This window comes from Rhinopithecus bieti, unplaced genomic scaffold, assembly GCF_001698545.2.
Source record: "Rhinopithecus bieti isolate Rb0 unplaced genomic scaffold, ASM169854v2 scaffold_71387, whole genome shotgun sequence".
In the NCBI taxonomy this organism is placed as follows: Eukaryota; Metazoa; Chordata; class Mammalia; order Primates; family Cercopithecidae; genus Rhinopithecus; species Rhinopithecus bieti.
In genome coordinates this window covers 343,969-368,999 of record NW_016826726.1, presented here as the reverse complement: position 1 = coordinate 368,999, position 25,031 = coordinate 343,969, and the positions used below count along the sequence as shown (strand labels likewise).

Sequence of the window (25,031 nt, the reverse complement as noted above, 5' to 3'; positions counted from 1 at the left end):
TTTTTTTTTAAGACAGAGTCTTGCTCTGTCCGCCAGGCTGGAGTGCAGTGGCGCCATCTCGGCTCACTGCAAGCTCCGCCTCCCGGGTTCCCGCAATTCTCCTGCCTCAGCCTCCCGAGTAGCTGGGACTAGAGGTGCCCACCACCACGCCCGGCTAATTTTTTGTATTTTAGTAGAGACAGGGTTTCACCGTGTTAGCCAGGATGGTCTCAATCTCCTGACCTCATGATCCACCTGCCTCGGCCTCCCAAAGTGCTGGGATTACAGGCGTGAGCCACCACGCCCGGCCTTCAAGGGTGAATTTTTCACTGCCACCCAACTCCCCACCAAGGAGAGGGGCTGAATGGGTGGAACAGGGGGCTGAATGCTCTCCTTATGGCCCCAGCTTCCAACAGCAAATGCCACAGTTAGAGCCCGCAGCTCCAGACACCTGGTGGCACCAATACTTTCCTTGGATCACTGCCTCAGCACCTTTGAAGAAGCATCGCTGCACCCCACGGGCTGCTCTTACCTTGGGCCCTGCTCTCAGGGACCAGCCTGGCATGGTTTCTTGGTCTCCCCTTTCTGGAGGTCCCCAGCCTGGAGTCCATGTGGGCCTGGATGTCCTAACATAGGTGTGTAACCATTGGGGCGCCCTCACTCCACTCTCTCCCTAACTCCCCGTTTAACAGGCACCAGGTCCTTCTATGGTGGCAGTGCCCAACACCCTAACCCAGTCCTGGCTCCCCTCCCCACGTTCTCTGCACGGTTGGATCCTATCAGCTCTGGCCCAACCAGTCCCCAGCCCGCTCCAGCCTCCCTGCCCCATCCACCATCATTATTAAAATAGTACACGCCTAGGATGTGTTCAAAGAATAGTAAGTCTCCCTCCCACCAAGGCACCCCATGTGTACTCCCTGGAATTTCTCGTGTGGTCTGCCAGAAATGTCCCAGCCTCCCTCGCATGTGTACATAATATTTAGAATAACTAACACTTACACTGCCTCATGATGTATCAGACTCTGTTCTAAGCACCTTACGTATGTTAACTCACTTTCACCCTCAACAGCCCCTTGAGACAGTTGGCTGCTAGTAACATCTCCATTTTGCTGGCGAGGAGACTGAGACACTGAGAATAAGTAACTTGCCCAAGGTCACGGAGATGGGATTTGAACCCAGGCCGTCTAAGTCCAGAGTCCATACTCTTAACCACTATCCACATCTTCCTGACTCCAATCTCCTCTTCCTTGACTAACGGGCCTCCCCAGGCTGCCCTGCTCTCCTGGTATTCAAGGCCTTTGGCAACCTGCCCTTGCCCACTTCTGCGGCAGCATCTCCAGCCCACGCCATTCACTCTTCCCAGGATACACTCCCTCCTGGCTGTTTGTGTGTTTCCTCTGCCTTGATTGGCCTTCTCCTCCCCCGGGTCTGCAGCAAGGCCCAGTGCACACACCACCTCCTCCAGAGGCCCTCCCTGACCTGCTTCTCAACTACCCTCTCGACCACAGCTGCCTCCCTCCAGGAGGCTCCGAACCGTGCAGAGGCTGCTAGATCATCTGGACTTTGTACTGGAATGAGGGTCCCCGTGGGACTGGTGGGCTCTGCACAAGCTGCAATAGCAGCTTACTCATTTTTGTCTCTGCTTCATTCATTCATTCATTCATCCATCCAACAAATATTTGTAAACATCTCCCATGGGCTAGGCCAGTGCTCGCTAAGAGAGCTGTCTTGTGGGGAAGACTGACGTCACACACAGAAACACCACCTATGCGTGCCCATCCTCTCTGCTCCCTGCATTCCACTCCACCCCCTCATACACGGTCTCTCATAGAGGAGCTTTCAGAAAAAGCTCGCTGGAAGGGGAGATGGATGAAATAGGATCTGATCTATGTGGGATTTTTCAGGAGTGGAGGGATGTGACAGTTGCAGTCTATCTGCTCGAGACGCCTCCTTTACAACGAGGTGGTCTAGTGCCTGGGGATGGTACCTTCCAGGGGAACAGCCTGCAGCCTGCAGTGGTGCCTCTCAGGGACTTTGGGGGTAACCACAGGCCTCTATGTCCCCCTCTGGCATGCCCTGCCCCTGAGTTCCACCACCTGGGGCTCTGCAGCTGCCCTGACACACTGACCCTGAGTTCACCCTACCATAGACATACAGGAACTCTTAGGAATCACCAAATCCAACCTCCATTGTACAGATGGGGAAACTGAGGTTTAGAGGGGACACCTGACACTGGAAGGTACAGTCAATTTGTGATAGCCAGCCTCCAAGGTGTCCCCTGATGAGTCTCATCTCCTGGTATTCACAGCCTTGAATGGTCAGTCTCCTCCCATACTGACTAGGGTTGACCCGGCTAACTAATAGGATATTGTGGAAATGACAGCATGTGACATTCAGAGCTAGATTATAAAAGATACTGCAGTTTCCAACTTGCTGTTTTGGATCTCTTGCTCTGGGGGAAGACATCTACTGTGTTACAAAGGCACTCAAGCAGCCCTGTGTGGCCTCCTGCCATCAGCCCTATAAGTGAGCTTGGAAGCAAATCTTCCAGCCCCAGTCAAGCCTACAGATGGCTTCAGCCCTAGCTGACATCCTGACTGCAACCTAATGAGAGATCCCTGAACCAAGACCACCTAGCTAAGCTGGTTCTAAATTCTCGATCTACAGAAACTGTGTGATAACATGTGTTTAGTGTTGTTTTAGGCTGCTAAAGTTGTTTTGCAGCAATAGATAAGCAATACAATTTTCCTCTGGAAACACATTGAGTTTGCTTGTATACTTCCAGAGATGGGTAAACCACTACCTCACAAAGCAGTCTGATCTACCACTGGGCAGCTCAGACTATCTGTCTCCTTGAGGTTTCTTCCTTGGCCCCACCTTTGCCCTCTGGGATGATAGGTAACACAAGCTCCCTTGGCCTTTGGCTGGCCACACAGGGATTGCATCCTGCTATGGTTTGAATGTTTGTCCTCTCTAAAATTCATGTTGAAATTTAATTGCCATTGTGACAGTCTTGGGAGGTAGGACTTTTAAGATGTGTTTAGGTCATAAAAGCTCTGCCTCATGAATGCTATTGCAGGAGTGGGTTCGCCTCCTCTTTCCATTGTTTCTCTCTCTCTCTTTGACTTTCTGCCATGTGATGCCTTCCACCATGTATGACATAGCAAGAAGGCCCTCACCAGATGCCAGCACCTTGATCTTGGACTTCCCAGCCTACAGAACTGTGAGCCAATTCATTTCTGTTCATTATATATTACCCAACCTGTGGTATTCTGTTACAGCAGCACAAAATGGACTAAGACACATCCCCTCTGGCCATCTCTTCTTCTGCCAGCTACACAGCCCTGGGCAAATCCACCCCTCTTTCTGTCCTCTTTTCTCAGAGGACAAGGCTCCAGGTTTCTACCCACTCTGTGCTCTCTTTAAGCCATGTTCTAGATTATCACAGAGTTGAGTGGCAAAGAGGAAGTAATACCAGCTACAGAATCCAACACACCCAGGCTAAAATCTCAATTCCTCCACCATCTGTGTGAACTTTGAGTATGCTTCTTCCCCTCTCTGAGCCACTGTTAAGATGAAGGTAGTAACAGAGGGTGACTAGGAGGAGTAAATGAATTACTGTATTTAATTTTTTTTTTTTTTTTTTTACGAGGCAGGGTCTCACCCTATCACCCAGGCTGGAGTTTGTGATGATAGCCACCACAGCTTGGAATTCCTGGGCTCAAGAAATCCTCCTGCCTCAGCCTCCCAAGTAGCTGGACTACTGGCATGCACCATCATGTCCAGTTAATTTTTTAATGTTTTGTAGAGACAGGGTCTCACTGTGTTGCCCAGGCTGGTCTTGAACTCCTGGGTTCAAGCAGTCCTCCCATCTTGACCTCCCAAAGTGCTGGGATTATGTTATGAGCCACTGCCTAAATTACTGTAATGATGATGATCGCAGTAGTAACAGCAACTGTTTCATTCATTAGGTACACATGATCCACTAGACGCTTGACACACATTAGCCCATTTAACAAACCCGAAATGTAGATGAGATTATGCCTTTTTTTTCATTTATAGAGAAAGAAACTGAGTCCAGAGAAGCAAAGTGACTTGCCCAGTTGGTAAGTGGTGGAGATGAGATTTGAACCCCAAATGACTCTGACCAGGTTAAGGGATATCCTGAGTAACAGGAAGTTCCTTTTTGTCAGCCTATTCCCATCAGTAGAACCCTGGCAGGGAACCTGGGGCCAGGTTTGCATTTGCACTGACTTGGTGGCCCTCCCACTGGCATGACATGTGTCTTCCTGGCCCTGCTCATTTGCAGTTGTGAATGGTTTCACAATTCATCTACTGAATAGAGCTGTAGCATGAACCAACACCTCCAACCCTGGCCTGCCACTGTCTCCAGCTTTCTCTCACACTCACTCCCAGTCACTCCCTTGGCTCCAGCCACACTGGTTTTCCTGATCCTTCAACTCACCAAGCACTTTTCTGCCTCAGGGCCTGCACACTGGCTGTACCTCTTTCTAGAATACTTTTCCCAATTCAGATCTTGGCACAGACATCACCTCCTCAGGGAGGCCTTCCCTGATTCTTCAGTCTACAGTGGGTGCTCCCTCTTTTTCTCTATCACAGCAGCCTGTGTGTTTTGTAAAACTCATCTCTGTCAAAAGTGGTCTTCATTTATGTGCTTATTTCTGCTGCCCTCTTCCCAGATTGTGAGCTCTGCCAGAGGGGAGAGACTGACCTGTCTTATTCAAGGCTGTGTCCCCAGCACTAACCACGATGCTGGCACCCAGCAGCTGCTCAGGGACTCTTTGTCAGATGAATGAACATGAACTTCCTTGCTCAGCACTACGGCACTGGGGGAGAAGCAGGAAGGGTGATGTTGCAAACCCATTCTGCAAGTGAGGCCACATAGCCCGGGAGGGAAAAGCGACCTGCCTGGGGTGACACCAGGGCTAAGCAGCAGCACGTCGCAAAGACTGGTCGCTCGCCTCTCAGTTCAGAGCCCCTCCTCAGCCAGGACTGTCTGGACCCGCCAGGGAGGCAGCTGGAGGCTAATTGATATTCTGCCCGGGACTGCCTGGAATGGAATAAAATATTTATCTGTGGCTGGAGGTTTGCAGAGGACATTTAAGATGGATCGCGTTTTCATGTGCCTATGAAATCTAATTGGATTCATTGTAGGATATTTGGTTTCTCGGAATAGGCACATCATTTTCTCAGGGAGCGGCAGCCTCTGCCGCCCAGGATTGGATGGGTGCTGTTTTGGCCTCAGGCTGCCCAATTGGCCGGGGCCAGGTTGGGTCTCTGGTTGCTGGGCAGTGTGTGTGTGTGTTGGGTGTGGGGGGGGGGCGGTGGCAGGAGGAGTCTGACTGGCCTCTCTGTGGGATGGCCTGATGTCCTCTGAGGTTCCCAGCCACAGAAAGCCAGTTCTTCCGGCAAAGGGAGGGATTCCTCAAGAAAGCACATTGACCCTCACCTCCCATTCCCCCCTGGCCCCTCAGCGCCCAGTGACAGCTGCCTGGTGGCCTCCAAAACATCTTGAAACTCCGCACCTGGTTTTCATCGCCATTGCCAAAGGCAGCCCCTCCTCTCACTCCCATTCCCCTGCACCAGGTACGTCATTGGTCTCCCACCCCCAGATTCCCCCCACTCCAGAGTGCGACAGATCTTCCTAAAGTATACGTTTCAAGTTCTGCCTCCTACTTTCCATATGAACAAAGGCAAGCCTCTTCCCTAACCCCCAGCCTCAGTTTCCCCATCAGAAAGGAAGGAGTTGGGCTGCAGCGTTCCCATGCCCACCCAACCCCCTCAGGCCCCAAATGCCATTTTCATAGAAAATATTTTGTAATGTCCCCTTTTATTCTCCTGAAATAAAATTCATAGATCATATTACCTACCTGCACACATAATTTAAAAACATGCAATGCCCTAACTGAAATATAAAGGAGAAGTGAAAGGAAAGTAATTTATAATACGACTCATATTGTAAAGCATAATGCTGGGACACAACTCGTCAAGAAGGCGTAATGAGGGAATCAGATGCCAGCACCTACACGCAGAATCCGTGACAGTTACAAATGCAGACAGAGAAAGATGTGCTGTTGAATCAGCTGCTCAAATATCACTGGTACCACAAGCTAGAGGGATGATCCTTCTAAAATGGTGACCAACTCTTGGTAATATTCTGAACCAACAGAAGAAGCACATGCGTTCTTTGGCACTCATGACATTTACATTCCTGGTATATTAAAACGGGTAAAAATGTACTTCATGCTTGTATACGGAATACAGTGAGGGTCCAGGATCAGGGAGTTACAAACAGGTTTTTTTGTTTGTTTTGGTTTGGTTATTTTTGCCTACAGGAATGGCTGGCAGGACATTTGAAAGTTACATGGAACGCAGCTGGGACAATTCTTCACTGTGAAAGTTTGGCCTGAACGTTACCAGTTTCCTGCCCTCTAAACGCTAGTAGCCCCTGCTCAGTTACTGTGGTAACAAAAATAGCCACTGGGAGGCGCTGCCTTGCCCTTGAGAGCCTCGGGACTACAGCCTGACTAGCAGATTCAGAGCTCACCACCAGCTCTATTTCCTGCACCTGCGGCAGACATAACTAATGGAAACCTCACTTTCTCACTGATGGGATAAGGCCTGGAATCCTGGAATCTGCACTCTATGCAACTGGAATTAGCTCATGAGCTGAAACTTGAAACTCATTCAACTCTTACAAATACTTACAGAATTTGACAGAGCTAACTGTAGGGTCTGTGAGGTTCTTTAGCTTCACTTTCATAAGGCTCCAGGCTTCCCTGCCCCTCCCCAGCTCAAGGCCCACCCATAGCTCCCCAGTGCTGGCAGCAGGCAGCTCTGTCCCTTGGCTGGCCATTCCCAGCTCTCTCTGGGTTGCTCCAACAATGACAGACACAGGCAGAGAACTTCAGAGATTGCAAAGCAGGCATGATCTTATTTTTTCTTACACAGAATGTGAGGCAGGCAGAGCAAGGGTATGGGTCTCATTTTATAGATAAGGAAACCAAGGCTCTTCAGGTGGAAGTGACTTGCCCAAGGTCACAGAGCTAGGAAGTAGTCAGCACTGGAACCCAATTCTCTTGAATGTAAAGCCCTCATCTTGTCCAGCCTGTGCTTTTTATGTTTTTTCTTTCTTTTTTTCTTTCTTTTTTTTTTGTTGTTGGTTGTTGTTTGTTTTTTGAGACAGAGTCTCACTCTGTTGCCCAGGGTGGAGTGCAACCTCCAGCAACCTCCTGGCTCACTGCAACCTCCACCTCCTGGGTTCAAGCAATTCTTGTGCCTCAGGCTCCCAAGTAGCTGGGACTACAGACGTACACCACCATGCCCAGCTAATTTTTGTATTTTTGGTAGACATGGGGTTTTGCCTTGTTGCCCAGACTGGTCTTGAACTGCTGACCTCAAGTGATCCGCCCGCCTCAGCCTCCCAAAGTGTTGGGATTACAGGCATGAGCCACCGCGCCTGGCCAGCCTGTGCTTTTTAGCCTTGCTGTGTCTCAGGTAATCCAACCTCCAGCCACACGTTATTCCCCAGCAACTCCCATCATACCCAGGAACCACAGCACAGTGGCTGAGAATGTGGGAGCTAGAGTCAGACTGTATCTGGCTGACTTCAAATCCTGACTCTACCATTTGGAGCTGTGTGACCTTGGGCAAGTTACTCAACCTCTCTGGTTTCCATTTCCTCATCTATAAATGGAGGTAATGGTATCTATCTCACAGAGCTGTTAAAGGAGGTTAAATGAGGCAATCACAAAGAACATTCAGCATAGCATCTAGCAAGCAGTAAGAGTTTAAGGGATCTTGGCTGTATTATTGCTTCCACAGCTCCTGCCACCTGATGTGCTCTTCTCTATGGCTGTGTTAGTCTAATAAACATGTCTAATAAACATCACTCCTTTGACCCCACCACCTCCACCAGACTGATCTTACCTCACCCTGATTCCTAGCAAATTTTATCAGTGTTTCCATTTTGCCAAGAGTTACTCCATACCTCCATGCCTTTGCCCATGCTGTTCCCTCTGGGTGGAATGCTTTTCCCATCTTGCCTCCTAGCCTAACACTTACATTTTAAGTAGGACTTCCTCCAGAAGGCCTTCCCTGAGACACACAGACTGGATCAGGAATCTCCTCTTGGGTCCCACAGCCCTTGGTTCTCTCTAACACACCAGAGTTGTCACTGGACATCAAGAACAGAGAGAATCTTGAACCCCAAATTAGCAAATACGTGTTTTTTCAAACATACATGTAACATTTACAAAATTGGCAAAGTTTTTTGTCGCCCAGGCTGGAGTGCAATGGCACAATCTTAGCTCACCGCAACCTCTGCCTCCCGGGTTCAAGCGATTCTCCTGCCTCAGCCTCCTGAGTAGCTGGGATTACAGATGCCTGCCACCATATCTGGCTAATTTTGTATTTTGGTAGAGACAGGGTTTCACCATGTTGGCCAGGCTAGTCTTGAACTCCTAACCTCAGGTGATCCACCCGCCTCGTCCTCCCAAAGTGCTGGGATTACAGGTGTGAGCCACCACGCCTGGCCTACTCTGCCAAGTTTTAAGCTACAAAGCAAATCTCAGCAAATACCAAGGAAACAATGCTGTAACAAAAGATAACTGAAAATGACCCCATATGTTTGAAATTTAAAAAACTTCTATTTCGAAATAACTCATGGGCTGAGGAAGAAACCAAAAGGAAAATAAGAAAAGACTTAAAATGAATGATAATGAAAATACAATATATCAAAATTTGTGGGATGCAGCTAAAGCTGTATCTAGAGACACATATAGTCTTCAGTGCTTATATTAAAAAAAAGAAAAGAAAAAAACAGACTGAAAATAATATGATAACTTCAAAAGTTAGAAAAGAAACACCAAAATAAATCCAAAGAAGGGAGAAGGGCGGGAGTGCCTGCCAATTTCCACATATGCCTCCCTTAGGTCTCTGGGGAGCATCTCTGGGTCCTGCAGGCTGGCCAGGGCATGACACGGGAGGGTTGTTAGTGAATGTCAGTTGAATGCATGCTCTGGATAGACTAGTTTTGGTTTCTCAAGTTGGGTTCCCAGAACCCCTGAATTAGGACTCACCTGAGTCTAAATGGAGTGAGACTCCAGAACTTACATTTTCTAACAAGCTCTCAGGCAAGTCCGTGTGTACTGGTCCTTACCCCATGGCAAGGGAGTACAGGGCTGCCTCAGGGAAACTTAAAAGGTCAGGCATGTCTGTTAAGGGAACCCACCCTTCCTCTTAGGGACCTTCCTCCCCACTGATGTTTTGTTACCAGCTCCATACCACTTAGAGATAATCATGTCCCAAATCTAAGCCTCAGCTTACTTGCCTGGAATATGGGAATAAAGATGGTTCTTCCTCTGCAACTTAGGTGCCTCAAGGTTTTCTTCCCAGAGACTCCTCCCTGCGGCACAGGTCAGCTTCCTGTTCCAGGGTGGGTTGTCACTCTTTAAAAGGGCACAGCTCTCAAAACCACTCTCCCTCTTCTGAATCATTTGAATGCAACCGCCCTCAGAGGGCAGGCAGGGCTCGTTATGGTCCGTGTTTTATAGATGGAGAAACTGAGGCAAAGTAAGGCTGTCTTCAGGGTGAGAAGTCAATAGGCCCCTGGAATCACTCCCAGAGGAAGATGAAAATTCCATCTATCCCTCATGGTATATGTGGTATGTATGTGGTGTGTGTGTATGTGGGGGGTGTGTGTGTGTGTATGTGGTATGTATGTGGTGTGTGTGTGCATGTGGTGTGTGTATGTGGTGTGTGTGTATGTGGTGTCTGNAGTGGCTGAGAATGTGGGAGCTAGAGTCAGACTGTATCTGGCTGACTTCAAATCCTGACTCTACCATTTGGAGCTGTGTGACCTTGGGCAAGTTACTCAACCTCTCTGGTTTCCATTTCCTCATCTATAAATGGAGGTAATGGTATCTATCTCACAGAGCTGTTAAAGGAGGTTAAATGAGGCAATCACAAAGAACATTCAGCATAGCATCTAGCAAGCAGTAAGAGTTTAAGGGATCTTGGCTGTATTATTGCTTCCACAGCTCCTGCCACCTGATGTGCTCTTCTCTATGGCTGTGTTAGTCTAATAAACATGTCTAATAAACATCACTCCTTTGACCCCACCACCTCCACCAGACTGATCTTACCTCACCCTGATTCCTAGCAAATTTTATCAGTGTTTCCATTTTTGCCAAGAGTTACTCCATACCTCCATGCCTTTGCCCATGCTGTTCCCTCTGGGTGGAATGCTTTTCCCATCTTGCCTCCTAGCCTAACACTTACATTTTTAAGTAGGACTTCCTCCAGAAGGCCTTCCCTGAGACACACAGACTGGATCAGGAATCTCCTCTTGGGTCCCACAGCCCTTGGTTCTCTCTAACACACCAGAGTTGTCACTGGACATCAAGAACAGAGAGAATCTTGAACCCCCAAATTAGCAAATACGTGTTTTTTCAAACATACATGTAACATTTACAAAAATTGGCAAAGTTTTTTGTCGCCCAGGCTGGAGTGCAATGGCACAATCTTAGCTCACCGCAACCTCTGCCTCCCGGGTTCAAGCGATTCTCCTGCCTCAGCCTCCTGAGTAGCTGGGATTACAGATGCCTGCCACCATATCTGGCTAATTTTTGTATTTTGGTAGAGACAGGGTTTCACCATGTTGGCCAGGCTAGTCTTGAACTCCTAACCTCAGGTGATCCACCCGCCTCGTCCTCCCAAAGTGCTGGGATTACAGGTGTGAGCCACCACGCCTGGCCTACTCTGCCAAGTTTTAAGCTACAAAGCAAATCTCAGCAAATACCAAGGAAACAATGCTGTAACAAAAGATAACTGAAAATGACCCCATATGTTTGAAATTTAAAAAACTTCTATTTCGAAATAACTCATGGGCTGAGGAAGAAACCAAAAGGAAAATAAGAAAAGACTTAAAAATGAATGATAATGAAAATACAATATATCAAAATTTGTGGGATGCAGCTAAAGCTGTATCTAGAGACACATATAGTCTTCAGTGCTTATATTAAAAAAAAGAAAAAGAAAAAAACAGACTGAAAAATAATATGATAACTTCAAAAGTTAGAAAAGAAACACCAAAATAAATCCAAAGAAGGGAGAAGGGCGGGAGTGCCTGCCAATTTCCACATATGCCTCCCTTAGGTCTCTGGGGAGCATCTCTGGGTCCTGCAGGCTGGCCAGGGCATGACACGGGAGGGTTGTTAGTGAATGTCAGTTGAATGCATGCTCTGGATAGACTAGTTTTGGTTTCTCAAGTTGGGTTCCCAGAACCCCTGAATTAGGACTCACCTGAGTCTAAATGGAGTGAGACTCCAGAACTTACATTTTCTAACAAGCTCTCAGGCAAGTCCGTGTGTACTGGTCCTTACCCCCATGGCAAGGGAGTACAGGGCTGCCTCAGGGAAACTTAAAAGGTCAGGCATGTCTGTTAAGGGAACCCACCCTTCCTCTTAGGGACCTTCCTCCCCACTGATGTTTTTGTTACCAGCTCCATACCACTTAGAGATAATCATGTCCCAAATCTAAGCCTCAGCTTACTTGCCTGGAATATGGGAATAAAGATGGTTCTTCCTCTGCAACTTAGGTGCCTCAAGGTTTTTCTTCCCAGAGACTCCTCCCTGCGGCACAGGTCAGCTTCCTGTTCCAGGGTGGGTTGTCACTCTTTAAAAGGGCACAGCTCTCAAAAACCACTCTCCCTCTTCTGAATCATTTGAATGCAACCGCCCTCAGAGGGCAGGCAGGGCTCGTTATGGTCCGTGTTTTATAGATGGAGAAACTGAGGCAAAGTAAGGCTGTCTTCAGGGTGAGAAGTCAATAGGCCCCTGGAATCACTCCCAGAGGAAGATGAAAAATTCCATCTATCCCTCATGGTATATGTGGTATGTATGTGGTGTGTGTGTATGTGGGGGGTGTGTGTGTGTGTATGTGGTATGTATGTGGTGTGTGTGTGCATGTGGTGTGTGTATGTGGTGTGTGTGTATGTGGTGTGTGTCGGGTGTGTGTATGTGGTCTGTGTGTGTATGTGCATGTGGTGTATGTAGTGTGTATGTGAGGTGTGTGTGTTGTGTGTGCATGTATGTGGGGTGTATGGGTGTGTGTGTATGTGGGAGTGTGTGTGTATGTGGGTGTGTGTGTGTGTATGTGGGTGTGTGGGTGTATGTATGTGGGTGTATGTGGTGTGTGTGGTGTGCGTGTATGTCTGTGGTATGTGTGTGCACGCCTGTATGTGTATGTGGTGTGCGTGTGTGGTGTGTGTGTCTGTGGTGTGTGTGCGTGTGTGCATGTGTGTGTGCACGCATCTGTGTGGTGTGTGTGTGGTGTGTGTGTGGTGTGTAGTGTATGTGGTGTGCGTGTTTGGTGTGTGTGGTGTGTAGTGTATGTGGTGTGCATGTTTGGTGTGTGTGGTGTGTGTGTGGTGTGTAGTGTATGTGGTGTGCGTGTTTGGTGTGTGTGGTGTGTGTGTGTCTGTGGTGTGTGTGCATGTGTGTGCATGTGTGCACGCATCTGTGTGTGGTGTGTGTGTGGTGTGTGTGGTGTGTGTGATGTGTGGTGTGTGTGTGGTGTGTAGTGTGTGTGGTGTGTGTGCGTGTGTGTGTGTGGTGTGTATGGTGTGTGTGGTATGTGTGCGTGTGGTGTGTGTGTGTGGTGTGATGTGTGTGTGTGTGTGGTGTTTGTGTGTGTGTGGTGTGGTGTGTGTGTGGTTTGTGCCTGTGGGGTGTGTGTGTGTGATGTGTGTGTAGTGTGTGTGGGGTGTGTGTGGGGTGTGTATGGTGTGTGTGTGGTGTGTGTGTGGTATGCGAGGTGTGCGTGGTGTGCGTGTGGTGTTTGCATGTGGTGTGGTGTGTGTGGTGTATGTGTGTGGTGTGTGGTTGTGGTGTGTGTGTGATGTGTGTGTGGTATATGTGTGTGGTGTGTGCGGGGTGTGTGTGGGGTGTGTGTGTGAGGTGTATGTGTGGGGTGTGTGTGGGTGTGTGTGGTGTGTATGTGTTGTGTGTGTTGTGTGTTGTGCATTGGTGTGTGTATGTGTGTGGTGTGTGTGTATGTGTGTGATGTGTGTGATGTGTTTGTGTGTGTGGTGTGTGTGGTATGTGTGTGGTGTGTGTGTGGTGAATGTGTGGTGTGTGTGTGGTGTGTGTGGTATGTTTGTGGTGTGTGTGGTGTGTGTGTGGGGTGTGTGTGTGAGGTGTATGTGTGGGGTGTGTGGGGGTGTGCGTGGTGTGTGTGTGTGGTGTGTGTTGTGTGTGGTGTGCGTTGGTGTGTGTGTGGGGTGTGTGTGTGTGTGTGTGGTGTATGTGGTTTGTGTGTGTGTGGTGTGTGTGTGGTGTATGTGGTGTGTGGGGTGTGGGGTGTGTGTGGTGTATGTGGTGTGTGTGCTGTGTGGTATGTGTGTGGTGTATGTGGTGTGTGTGGTGTGTGGGGGTTGTGTGTGTCTGGGGTGTGGGGGTGTGTGTGTGGGGTGTGTGTGTGGTGTGTGTGTGTGGTGTGTGTGTGCTGGGTTCTGGGTGAGGGCGTTGGGATGATCATCCTCTTAGATGTGGGAACATCAGACCTGGAAGAGGACTCAGGCCGGTTGAGTAACCCCACTCACTGCACTTCTGCGGTGTTGAGGGGCAGATGCTGGCCCTAGGTCACCCAGTAGGAGGATGTCAACCTCGGACTAGACCTTGGGGCTCCAGCGTTTCCGGAGGTGGTGCTTCTCTCCTCAGTGGGCGAGAGTCTCCACTGCCATGATGTTGTTTCAATGGGACTCCCAAGATTGCTGTGTGTGCACGTGGGCTCCTCAGAGCTGGTGTGGGCTTGGAGGCTGGGACCAGGCAGGTCTGGGCCTCAATCTCATCAGCCCAGCCAGTCTCAGGGACCTCTGGGACTTCTTAAAGCCTCATGCCCTTATCCAGAAAATGGGACCAGTAATAACTGCATCTCTCATGAACTTGATCGTGAGGGCCACAAGTGATCAAATACGTGTGACCATCCAGCACAGACTAATGTTTGCCACACTCCTGCTCTGAGCATGGTCAAGAATGGCAGTGCTGGCCAGGTCTAGGACTTTGGGAGGCCAAGGCGGGTGGATCACCTGAGGTCAGGAGTTTGAGACCAGCCTGGCCAACATGGCGAAACCCTGTCTCTACTAAAAATACAAATATTAGCCAGGTGTGGTGGCATGTGCCTATAATCCCAGCTACTCAGGAGGCTGAGGCAGGAGAATCACTTGAACCTGGGACGCGGAGGTTGCAGTGAGCCAAGATTGCGCCACTGCACTCCAGCCTGGGTGACAGAGCGAGACTCCATCTCAAAACAAACAAAAAAACAAACAAAAAGGCAGTGCTGACTGTGATAGCTACATTGCTGACCATTGAGGGCTGGGCTCTGGGCTAAGTGCTTTAGGTTCACACATTCATTGAACAGATATTTAGATACTGAGCTCCTACTATGTGCCAGGCACTCAAAGCTCTGGGATATAGCAGCAAAGAAGACTAAGTCCTTGCCCCATAGACCCTATATTCTAGCTGGGGAGACAGGTAACAGATAAATGAATATATAATATAACATCAGGTAACAATATCTTCTTGGAAGCCAATTAGAGCAGGTAAAGAAGAATGCGGTAGAAACGCAGAAGAAAGTGCGATAGGGTTAGGAAAGTCTTTCTGCAAAAGCAATATTTGCGCAGAAGTGATGGGTGGAAGTCTTGTGGATGACTGGGGAAAGGACATTCATGGTAGAGGAATGGTGAGTGTGGAATGGGCATGCAGCTGGTGTGTGTGTGTTGGGTGAAGGGACTGGTGCAAGGAGGCTGATGTGGCTGGAGCAGAGAGAACGACAGGGAGGTTGAAAGAGGAGGGGAGGGGCAGCTCTAGGGAGGATCCTGGAGGGCCACAGCACAGACTCTGATCTCCCGGTGAGGCATTTTTACCCCCAGGTTGCACAATCTGGGTAGAGGAGCCAGGTGCCCACCCAGGCAGTGGCATGCCAGGGCCCCCTCTCTTTCCATGTGGCCTCCACAAGCACTGCTGGAACCTGGAGCACATCCTGAATGAGAGGTGTGTCTCAGGGAGAGGCCCCTGAACCCTGAGTTTCCAGAAGCCAGAGCCTGTGAATGTGGGAGGCAAGGCGGGTCAAATCTGGGTCATGGAGAGGCTGGGAGAGGGACCGGAAAGGGTGGCAGAGGCAGCCACCTGGGGCTGGGTAGGCGGGGGCGGCCTCTCCATGGCGACAGCGTGGGGAAGCACCGCTGGAATTACTCACGGAGGCCCGTGCGCACACGTGCATATACCCAGGGCCACGTGCACACACACGCACCACAGCCCACGCAGCCCCGGCTCACTGCAGAAGCCACTTAATGACTGACGTCACACCCTGGGGGAGATGGGGACCATGGAGTCCACCTCAGGAATGGGGAATGGGGCAGCACCCAGTGGGGCCAGGGCTCCTGGGTACTCCCTGCAGCTCACACCCCCACAGGGCACAGTCACAGGGCAGCATCCCCAGCACCCATCCAGCCAATGCTTCCGCAGGTCCTGTTCTGTGATAGGCCCCAGCCAGTGTGTCAGGGAAGGGAGATCACAAACATCTAACCACACAGACAGATAACGGTGACAGCAGCCGCTGGAGCCTGGGAGATGGGGTAGATGGGCTGAGGAGAGCACTTCACAGGGACAAAGTGAGGTCTGACCTAAAGTTTGAAGGATGAGTAGGAATTGACAGGATGATATGTGTGTGTATGTGAAAGAGAGGGAGAGAGAGAATTTTCTAGGCACAGGGGACAGCATCTGCAAAGGCCTTGAGGCTGGAAAAAGATTCACAGGTTCTGAGAAATAGAAGGCAGGCCAGTGTGGCATGGAGGAGGGAGGGGGCGCCCAGTGAAGGTCACCTCCCTGTGTGTACAGCAGGGCTCAGGGCGCAGACTGTGGGCAGGTGAGGGATGAGTCACTGAGCCCTCTCCTCAGCTGCCCCAGGGCTGGCTGAGACACAGGCTAGGGTTGGAATGCACACACTCCCTGTGTGACTCTGGGCAGGTCACCTCCCTCTCTGAGCCTCAGTTTCTCATCTGAACAGTGGAGACCCCAATCTATGTCTAATTCCAAGACAACACAGTTAAAGTGCCACAAAGGGTGCAGGCACAGAGTACTGACTAAGCGGAGCCTCCCTTTCCTTCCCTCCTAATTGAGAGTGTCAGCCTCTCTCACTTGGGGAGAGTGGGACCAAAGTTTCCCACTTTGGTCCTCAGCTCTCTAAAGGGGCTGGGGCTGGGACAAGCTGTGCTGGGACACCCAGGTGGGGCTGGGACACCTGTGCTCCCCAGGGGCTTGGTGTGGACACCTCAGGAGAAATAAGTCCAGAAATCCAGGCCAGCCCATCCTCCCCAGCTCACCGAGTAGGCTGGGTTTCCAGACCCCGGAGCATCTCCCAGGAGCCCAGCACTTCATAAGTTAGCAGCTGGGGGACAGGGATCAATTTTGTTATTTACCAGATGAGGAAGCTGAGGTCCAGCAAAGAGGAGACCCTAGGTCAAACGGTGAGGGAGTGCAGGGGTTGGTTCTCACCCAGGCCTCTCTCACTCCAGGCTAAGGAGGCACTTCCAGTCTTGCTCAGGCTCTCGGTCAGGTCTGTGTTCCCATTCAGTCGCCTCCCCATGCACCTCATCCCCTGGGATTTGAATCACTCCTTCCACCCCTTCTGCCCTAATGACTCCCAGTTCTCCAGTCCCACCCCAGTCTCACCGCTGAGCTCTTGACCAAAGCCAAACCCCTCATGAAGGCCACATGATTCCTTCCTAACCATTCCTACTCCCCCATTCCCCCACCCCCAGCCTCCCTTTCCCAGTCCTCAGCCCATCTGGCCTCCTCTTTCCTGCCTCAGAGCGCCGTACTGGCTGTTCCCTCTACCAGGAATGCTCTGCCCCAGACCCTCCTGTGGCTTCTCCCTTGATTCATTCAGGGCTCAGCCCAAGTGTCACCTCCTCAGAGATGCCTCCCTGACCCCCTTCCTCACTCCCATGTCACGCAGGAGCACAGCATTTATTCATTTATTTTACTTATTGTCTATCTCTTCCACCAGACCGAGAACCTTAGGAAAGCTGAGGTTGGGTCCTATCTGTTACAATAGCCTGGGGCCTGATACAGTGCCTGAAACATAGTAGGTGCTTATTAATAAATATCTGTCAAATGAATGAATGCATAAACAAATGAGTGAATGGGCCAAGTGCGGTGGCTCACACCTGTAATCCCAGCACTTTGGGAGGCCGAGGCGGGCAGACCACGAAGTCAGGAGTTCAAGAGTAGCCTGACCAACATGGTGAAACCCCATCTCTACTAAAAATACAAAAATCAGCCGGGCGTGGTGGTGCATGCCTATTAATTCCAGCTACTCAAGAGGCTGAGGCAGGAGAATCGCTTGAACCCAGAGGTGGAGGTTGCAGGGAGCCGAGATCACGCCATTGCACTCCAGCTTGGGCAACATAGCGAGATTCTGTCTCAAAAAATACCCCAAAAAACAAGAACAAAAAAAATGAGTGACTGAATGACAGGCAATCCTGAGGCTCTAACCCCACCTGGCTGTCTCCCCTGCATGCTGGTCAGACATCTGAGACTCAACGCATCTGAGCTGAATTCAAGATCTCTGACACACTTGCTCCTCTCCTGTCTCCGTCCTAGTGGCAGTCTCTAGCACCTGAGCTGGAAGCCGAGGTCCCCTGGCTCCCTGGCTCTTACTCCAACCGTTCCTGCCTCCCAGCTCACTGGCTTTCCATCCCCGCTGCCTCACTCTGAACCAGACCACCCTCCCCTGTTCAGGACATGACCCTAAGCCACTCCTTGCCTATTACCCAGGCCCTGAGGCCTACCAAGTGAAGTCAGGGTGAGTTTGAGGATGCTCCCAGGAGCCTCTGCAATTCCTCCAAAAGGACAAGCCTTAAGACGCCTCCCCTCAAGGGTGACCTGTCATTTAACTGAGACTTCTGGACAACCCTGATGGTGCACCTTCAGGCACTGGGACAGGCTATGGGAAAGCTATGGCAGGTGCTGCCCACTTGCCCACGTTACTGGTTGCATTGCAGATGGCATTAACACCCGGCAGCTCCTCTGCCAGGCCCAGGGCTGAGCTCTTTGCATCTCATGGAATCCCACTCCCCAGCACTGTAGACTGGGGGGTGAAGGGTGGGCGCTGTTCCATTTGCAAAACAAAGGGACCAGAGCTCAGAGCTGGGTAGTGACTCATCTGAGACACCCAGTCAGGAAGCAGAGCTATCGTCAGCCTCCAGCGCCCCAGCCTCTTCCACCCAGCCAGGGTTCGTGGCTGCTGGGAACAGTGTTGGGCACAAGAGAGAAGGCAGTTCCGAAATGCAGGGGCTGGGACTTCAATTGGCGACAGGTGGGACTGTGATGAGGGCCCTCTGTGGTGGGTGCGTTTGAAGTTTTTGGGGCTTTAGAGGATGAATAGAGCTGCTCTGAACCTGGTCCCTGGGGCTGGTTTTATCATGAAGGACACAGATTTTATAAATATCTCAGCCCTCACCACAGATCGCATGGCCTGGAGAATTAGAGAGGAGGCAAATTAGGAGAAGGGGCGGGAGAGCTTTCAGCTGTGCTGGCAGCCCATTTGGGGTTGCAGAGGAGTTCATGGTCAGAGTGGGCGGCCTGAATGGTTCTGTCTATCACCCATGGCTATAGGTCCCCAGGACACTGCAACCGAGGCCAGGGTGTTGGGGGCAGTCTCTGAGATAGAACCCTCAGGGCACAATCTGAGTCATTGGCCTAAATGGGGGTGGGGCCCCTCAGCTGAGTTTCTAGCAGTTAAAGGGGGAGAAGGACTCCCAACTATTCATGTCCTCAACTGCCAACAATTTGGGTCAAGGCCAGAGCTCAGAGCTTAGTCTGGGGCCAAGGTCAGGGCTCAGTTTGAAGAAGAGGTCAGAGTTGAGTCTTGGATCAAGGTCAGGTCCCAGTATGGGGCCAGGGTCAAGGTTCAACCTAGAGAAGGGATCAGGGCTTAGTCTGTGATCAAAGTCAAGGCTCAGTCTGGGGGCAGGGACCAAGGCTCAGTCTGTGGATAGGGATCAAGGCTCAGTCTGGGGCCAGGGTCAGGGCTTAGTGTGTATCCAGGATTCCTCAAGTGGGTAGTCCACTCCTTATAGTAAGTCTTACTTAGGGACAAGCTAGTTCTCCTCTTGCAGTAACACAGACCCAGGATCCAGGACTCTGCTCTCTACTGCAGAAGGGAGCTGTAACCAGAAGTTCAGTTAGACTAGAGGGGGGGAAAGTAGAGGCATGCCCCCCTACTCAGGACTGCTATTCTGGGCCTCTGTAAGTCACAGCGTGGGAGTTAAATATAAGGGGACACCACGTGGCAGGCAGTAGGTGGTTAATGACCCTGCAGGAGGCAAGTCAGAACCCAGAGAAGAAGCTGTAGTGGGGGTGAAGAGGGGGAACTAGCTTTGGTCAGAGAGGCAGGAGGCTTGGGTTTGAGGCTACTAGGTCCCTGCCTCTCTATGTGACTCCAGGTTTAGCCCTGTCTTCTCTGGGCCTCAGTTCTCCTATCATGGGAGTGCAGCTGAACTTGAATCTCTAAGCTCTCTTTATCTGTAACAGGCTGTGGACGACACTTTCTCAGGCTGGGTCTGGTGGGGAACTCACGACCTCCATTGTCATCTCCAGGAGTCAGAGCCTTACTCAGCTTTCAAGTCCTATGCCAAATATGATGTCCTCTGTGATGTCTTCTCCCAGCTGAAATTCACTGCCCCTTGGTCCAGTTTGCACACTTCTCTGCCCCTATTTCAGCCTGGAGCTCATGCTGCCATGCAGCAGGATAGGTGTGGTCCTGGCTGTTTCCCCCATTAGGAGGCCGGAAGCCCAACCTCCACCACCCATGCTTTAGTCTCACGGCCTCCAGAGTACCACAATCATGGCCCCTCTGAACCCCAGAGCCTTTGGGGACTAGAGTCATAGCAGCAGCCCCTGTTGTTACTGTACTTACTGTATGAATGGCTCTGAGGACATGGATACTCTGCACACACCTGAGCAATTAATTGACTTATTTTCCTTTTAAGGGCACAGTGAATCATGCTACTTCTTGTTTATTTTTTTTTCTTTGTCTACTAGGAAGCTCAGAGGCAAATTTATAGCCTACCTTTAATAAAGTATAACCTAGAATTATCTTGTTCTGTCTTTTCTTTTCTTCTGTTCTCTTATTTATTTTTCTTATTTATGTAGGGGAATTTTTTTAAAAAGACAGAGGAAGAAAAGGAACAAAAGAATCATTCAGGAAACCTTCACAGCTTAGAGTCATAGCTAAAAATGATAATTACTAGAGTTCATATAGAGAGTGCTTAGCGTGCAACAGGTCTTAGGTAAGCCCATGACTTGGCATCACTCATTATCTCCTGTAATCCCCACCACATCTCTAAGGGAGAGATGGGCATTACTGTTACCCATTTTGTGGATGGAAAAGCAGAGGCACAGGGAAAGTAAGTAACTTGTCCCAGAGACACACAGTGAGAAAGAATCAGAGCTGGGACTTGAACCACCTGACTCCAGAACAAGCCTTCTTAACCACTTTGCTTTCTTACCTCTCAAAATAAAACTACGTCTATGCAATAGCAGAGAGGAAAAGGTCTGGAAAGGTCTGATGACCCCTACATTGACACACCAGGCCTGGAATCCTCCCTCCTCCCAAACCCTAGACTCATATATCCAATTTTCAACTCAGCATCTCCACTTGGATGTCTAACAGGAATCACCAACTTGACATGTCTAAACCTGAACTCCCAACCCTGCAAACCTGCTCTTCCCGGCCCTCTCCTTCCCACTGATGGGAGCGCCACCCTCACAATGGATCAGACCAAAACCCTGGACTTGGCCCTGACTCCTCTTTGTCATTCCCACAACCAGCACCACAGCAAATCCTGTCATCTTAGTTTCTCAGGCAGAGGATGCAATGGTGGTCTTTGTCCTGGCCAGAGCCCATCTGGGTGCCGCTTTCAGCTCTGGACACCTGTCCTGATGGGTAGGCATGGAACAGTGACCAGGAGCATCATGAAGGAGTAATAATCGCAGGAAAAATGTGAACAGTTATCACTTCCTGGGCACCTGCACCAGGCTCAGGCCTTATGCTCTGAATCATTTACATCTCTCATCAACCCTCTGAGGTAGAGGGTCTACTACCCCCATTTAACAAATGAGGCACAGAGAGGTTAACTGCCTTTCCCAGAGTCACACAGCTAACAGGTAAGTGAGCAGGAATTCTAACTCAATGTGTCTGACTCAAGCTCAAACACACCATGCTGCCTGCCACTAAGCCAAGTCTTTGACGCACATCAGAGGGAACCAGGGTGATTGAGTTTGGGAGTCTGGAGAAAACAGCCAAGGTGGAGGGGAAATATCTGCTCTCTGAGGTCAATGAAGGGTGGGCCACGGGGGAGGGAAATGTATTCTGGGGGCTCCAGGAGCTGGGGAGGAAGTGGGCCACACGGAGGCCAACTTCAGCTCAGTGTAAGACAGCACTTTCTAACAATCAGGCCCCCGACAGACACACACAAAGGAGTGGGCTGCCTTGACTGATGGGAGTCCCATCTCCAGAGGTGCCTGACAGTGTCATGCTATGGATTCCACCGCTGGCAGCAAAGCAGAGTGGGAAGAGAACATACAAAAGAAGAATCAAGAAGTGGGGACAGGGAGGCTTGTCCTACCGGATATCAAGCCACATAATACAGCTATCTGTGGCAGTTCTCAACAGCCGAGGGACTGCCCTCCTAGGGCGACTTTGCAAATGGTTGGGGTAGTTTTCTTCATAACACTGACTCAGGGGAGGGTTCTACTGAGTGCCAAGGACTGGATGACGGGTGCTCAAGAACCTATAATGAACAAGACAGTCCCACCCAAGGAAGGATTGTTGTACCCCAAATGCCAAGATGTCCCTGTTGAAAAACGATGAGATACAGTGATTAGTGTAGAACTGAAATAGACAAAGAGATAGACAAAGAGATCAATGAGATTGTAGAACAGAGTTCCCAGAAACAGATCCATAAATACATGGGCACTTAAACATAAAATAGAGATGATATTTCAAATCAGTGAGAAAAGGACAAGGCGTTCAGTTGATGCTGCTGGGACAATAGGCCAGCTATAGAAAAATGAAATTAGATCCCCATTTCTCACCGCATGCAAAGATAAAAGACCTAAACTTGATTAAAGATCTCAATATGAAACAAAAGGAAATAAAATGAAAATACTTAGAAGAGACCTAGAATATCTTTATGACCTTGGGTGGGGAAGACCTTCTTAAAAGAAGTTGCAAAGAAATAAAAGCAAGTGAAGGCGAAAATAAACTTTCCTACCCCCAAAGTTTAAACTTCTGAATGAAGAAGACATAAAGTTAAAAGACAAGCAATACAACTTGGAGAAAATATTTGCAACAAACATAACAAGGATTAATATTCACATATATAAACCTCTTTTACAAACTAATAAGAAAAAGATGTGACCCATAAAAAACTGGGCAAGTATATGAACAGGCATTTTGCAGAAGAGAAAAATTCAGATGACCACTAAACACATCATGAGACACTCAGCTTCTCTAATAGTCAGGCGACACTAATGAAAATGAGGTATTTTCTCCCAGCAGATTGGCAAAATTAAAGAGTGATGAATCAACTGATGCTGAGGTGCTGAGGAAATGAGGACTCAGATATATCACCAACAGGAGTGCAACGTGGCATAATTACCTTGGAGGGCAATTTGGCAGTGTTTATTAACACAGAAAATCCTGCTTCCAGGGTGCACATTCACAGAGATCTTCATGGTGGAGAGCCAGAACCACTGAAACATCCACCAGCAGGAGGGTGTGGTATAAGCATACGATGGAATACTATCCGGCAGAAGAAATGAACGAGCTACAGCTGCACTTGTATACATCACAAAAATAAGTGAAAAAAGAAAAATGCAAAGGTATTAACTGATTATGATATAATTTATGTAAGAAAATCATTCAGGCTGAGCGGGAGGATCACTTGAGCCCAGGAGTTTGAGACCAGCCCTGGCAACACAGTGAGACTTCGTCCCTACAACAAATCAAAAAATTAGCTGGGTGTGGTGGCACACACCTATAGTCCCCCAGCTACTTGGGAGGCTGAGGAGGGAGGATCACTTGAGCCTGGGAGGTCGAGGCTGTAGTGAGCTATGATTGCACCACTGCACTCCAGTCTGGGTGACAGAGTGAGACCCTGTCTCCTCCTCCCCCGACCCAAAAAGAAAACCGTTCAAACATTACCTCTGGGTTTGGGTTTGTGAGTTCCCTCTACATGGAATGACTTTTAGTATTTCCTTCTTTCTTTCCTCCCTCCCTCGCTCCCTCTCTCTTTTCTTCTCTTCCTTCTTCCCTCCATCCTTTCCTTCTTTGTTTCTCCCTCCTTCCCTTCCTCCCTTCCTTCCTCCTTTTCTCCATTTTTCCCCTCCTCCCTCTCTACCTTCCTTCCTTCAGCAAACATGCTTGCTCTGTGCTCACAGGTGCTGAACATGAGATCAAGGCCCCAACTTCTAACCTTGCTATGCAAGGAACTCCCCTATGATTTGAGCCCCAGAACGACCCCTGACCCTGGCCCCACACTAAGCTCTCACCTCAGACAATGTGTCACGCTTGCTTGCTTTCTGGTTCTGTGTCCTGCTGGCTGCATGGGCTGCTGAAAGGTTAGGGGAGAGTGTGGATGAGGCAGGTTTTGTCTCCTAAGTGATCCCAGCCTCCGCTGAGGAGGCTGGCTGGTGGTGCCGAGGCCCCCGCCTTCCTTTCCCTCCTGTTCTCCCTATCACTCCTGCCATCTTTTTCTCCTTTTCTTCTTCACTCTGCTTTAGTGCCAGGCTTTGGAGCCAGGGTAGGGTGTGTGGGGAGGGTGCAGCTAGATCTCTGGGCCCAGAGCTCCAGAGCTAAGCCTCCTGGGCTGAAGTGAAGAGGCAGATCTCTTAGGCCATAGGTGATCATGAGAGCAGGTGGCCACCTCCTCCCAAGAGCCAAACAGCTGTGAAGGGCAGCCACCATAATCATGTCCAGAGCCTCAGATGGCCATAACAGGGCCCTGGAGACAGGGTGGCTGAGGATGGCCTAATTAGGCATGACAGCAGCCCCATGAGGCGTATGCAGCTTGGAGCCATTAGGGAGGCTGGTGGAGGAACAGCCAGAGCTGGCCCAGCCACTGACCCCCCACAGGGATGCTTGGCTCTGGGGCTTGAGACTGCCTGCCCGAAGAAATGTCTGTCAGCTGGGGGTGCCAGGTGCTGCCCCAGCCATGCCTGCTAGTCCTGCTGAGAAATGGCATTGGTGGCTCACGGCAGCAGTTCTAAGCCCTTTTGCGCTTTTGCTTCTTGCTGTGCTTCCTGGGGTTTGTGTGGGGGGCGGTCTTTCCCTCCTCTGGCTCTTATTTCTACTACTAAGAACTCCCTGCCAGCCCTTTTCAACCGACTGTCTCTTCTGATCCTGAAAACCATCCACAGGGCAGTGATTATAGTGCTCTTCTGCTAAGCTAGAGGTGGAAAAACTGAGGCCCAGAGAGGGATGATGACTTGTTTGAGGCCACACAGCTCACAGTTAGTAGATCCAGGATTTGAATCTTGGGTCTCTGACACACAGCCCCTGTTTGTGATACAACAGCATTTCCTCATCTTCCTGGGGCTAGTGGTGAGGGGAGGGTGGTGGTGCCATATTCCTAGGAGAGGAAAGACACCAAAGGAAGCCAAATCCAGCCTGAGTCCTGCAACCAACTCAGCATGCTCCCAGCAGGTCACACCCTTTTTCTGGGCTGGACCAGATGACACTCAGGATTAGATACTCAAGTCTCCAGTTCTCCAGGCCTTTCTCAACACAACCTCCTAGCTAAGTAACGCCCTTCCACTTCCATATCTGTAAAATGAAACTAGTTGCTCTTCACCAGTGTGGTTATGCAGGTAGAATGACCAGGTTTGTCAGGTGCCCAGTGCAGGTCCTGGCACACAGTAGATGCACAGTAAATGGGCACTTTCTTCTTTTCCACACAATCT

The 25,031-nt window shown here is 49.9% G+C and overlaps 1 protein-coding gene across 2 annotated transcripts in view; it reads right to left on the bottom strand.

The window, feature by feature from the left end:
* DLGAP4 (DLG associated protein 4) overlaps nt 1-25,031 on the bottom strand; it is a 174,404-nt gene that overhangs the window by 130,533 nt on the left and 18,840 nt on the right. The gene's annotated exons all lie outside the window — the stretch shown is intronic.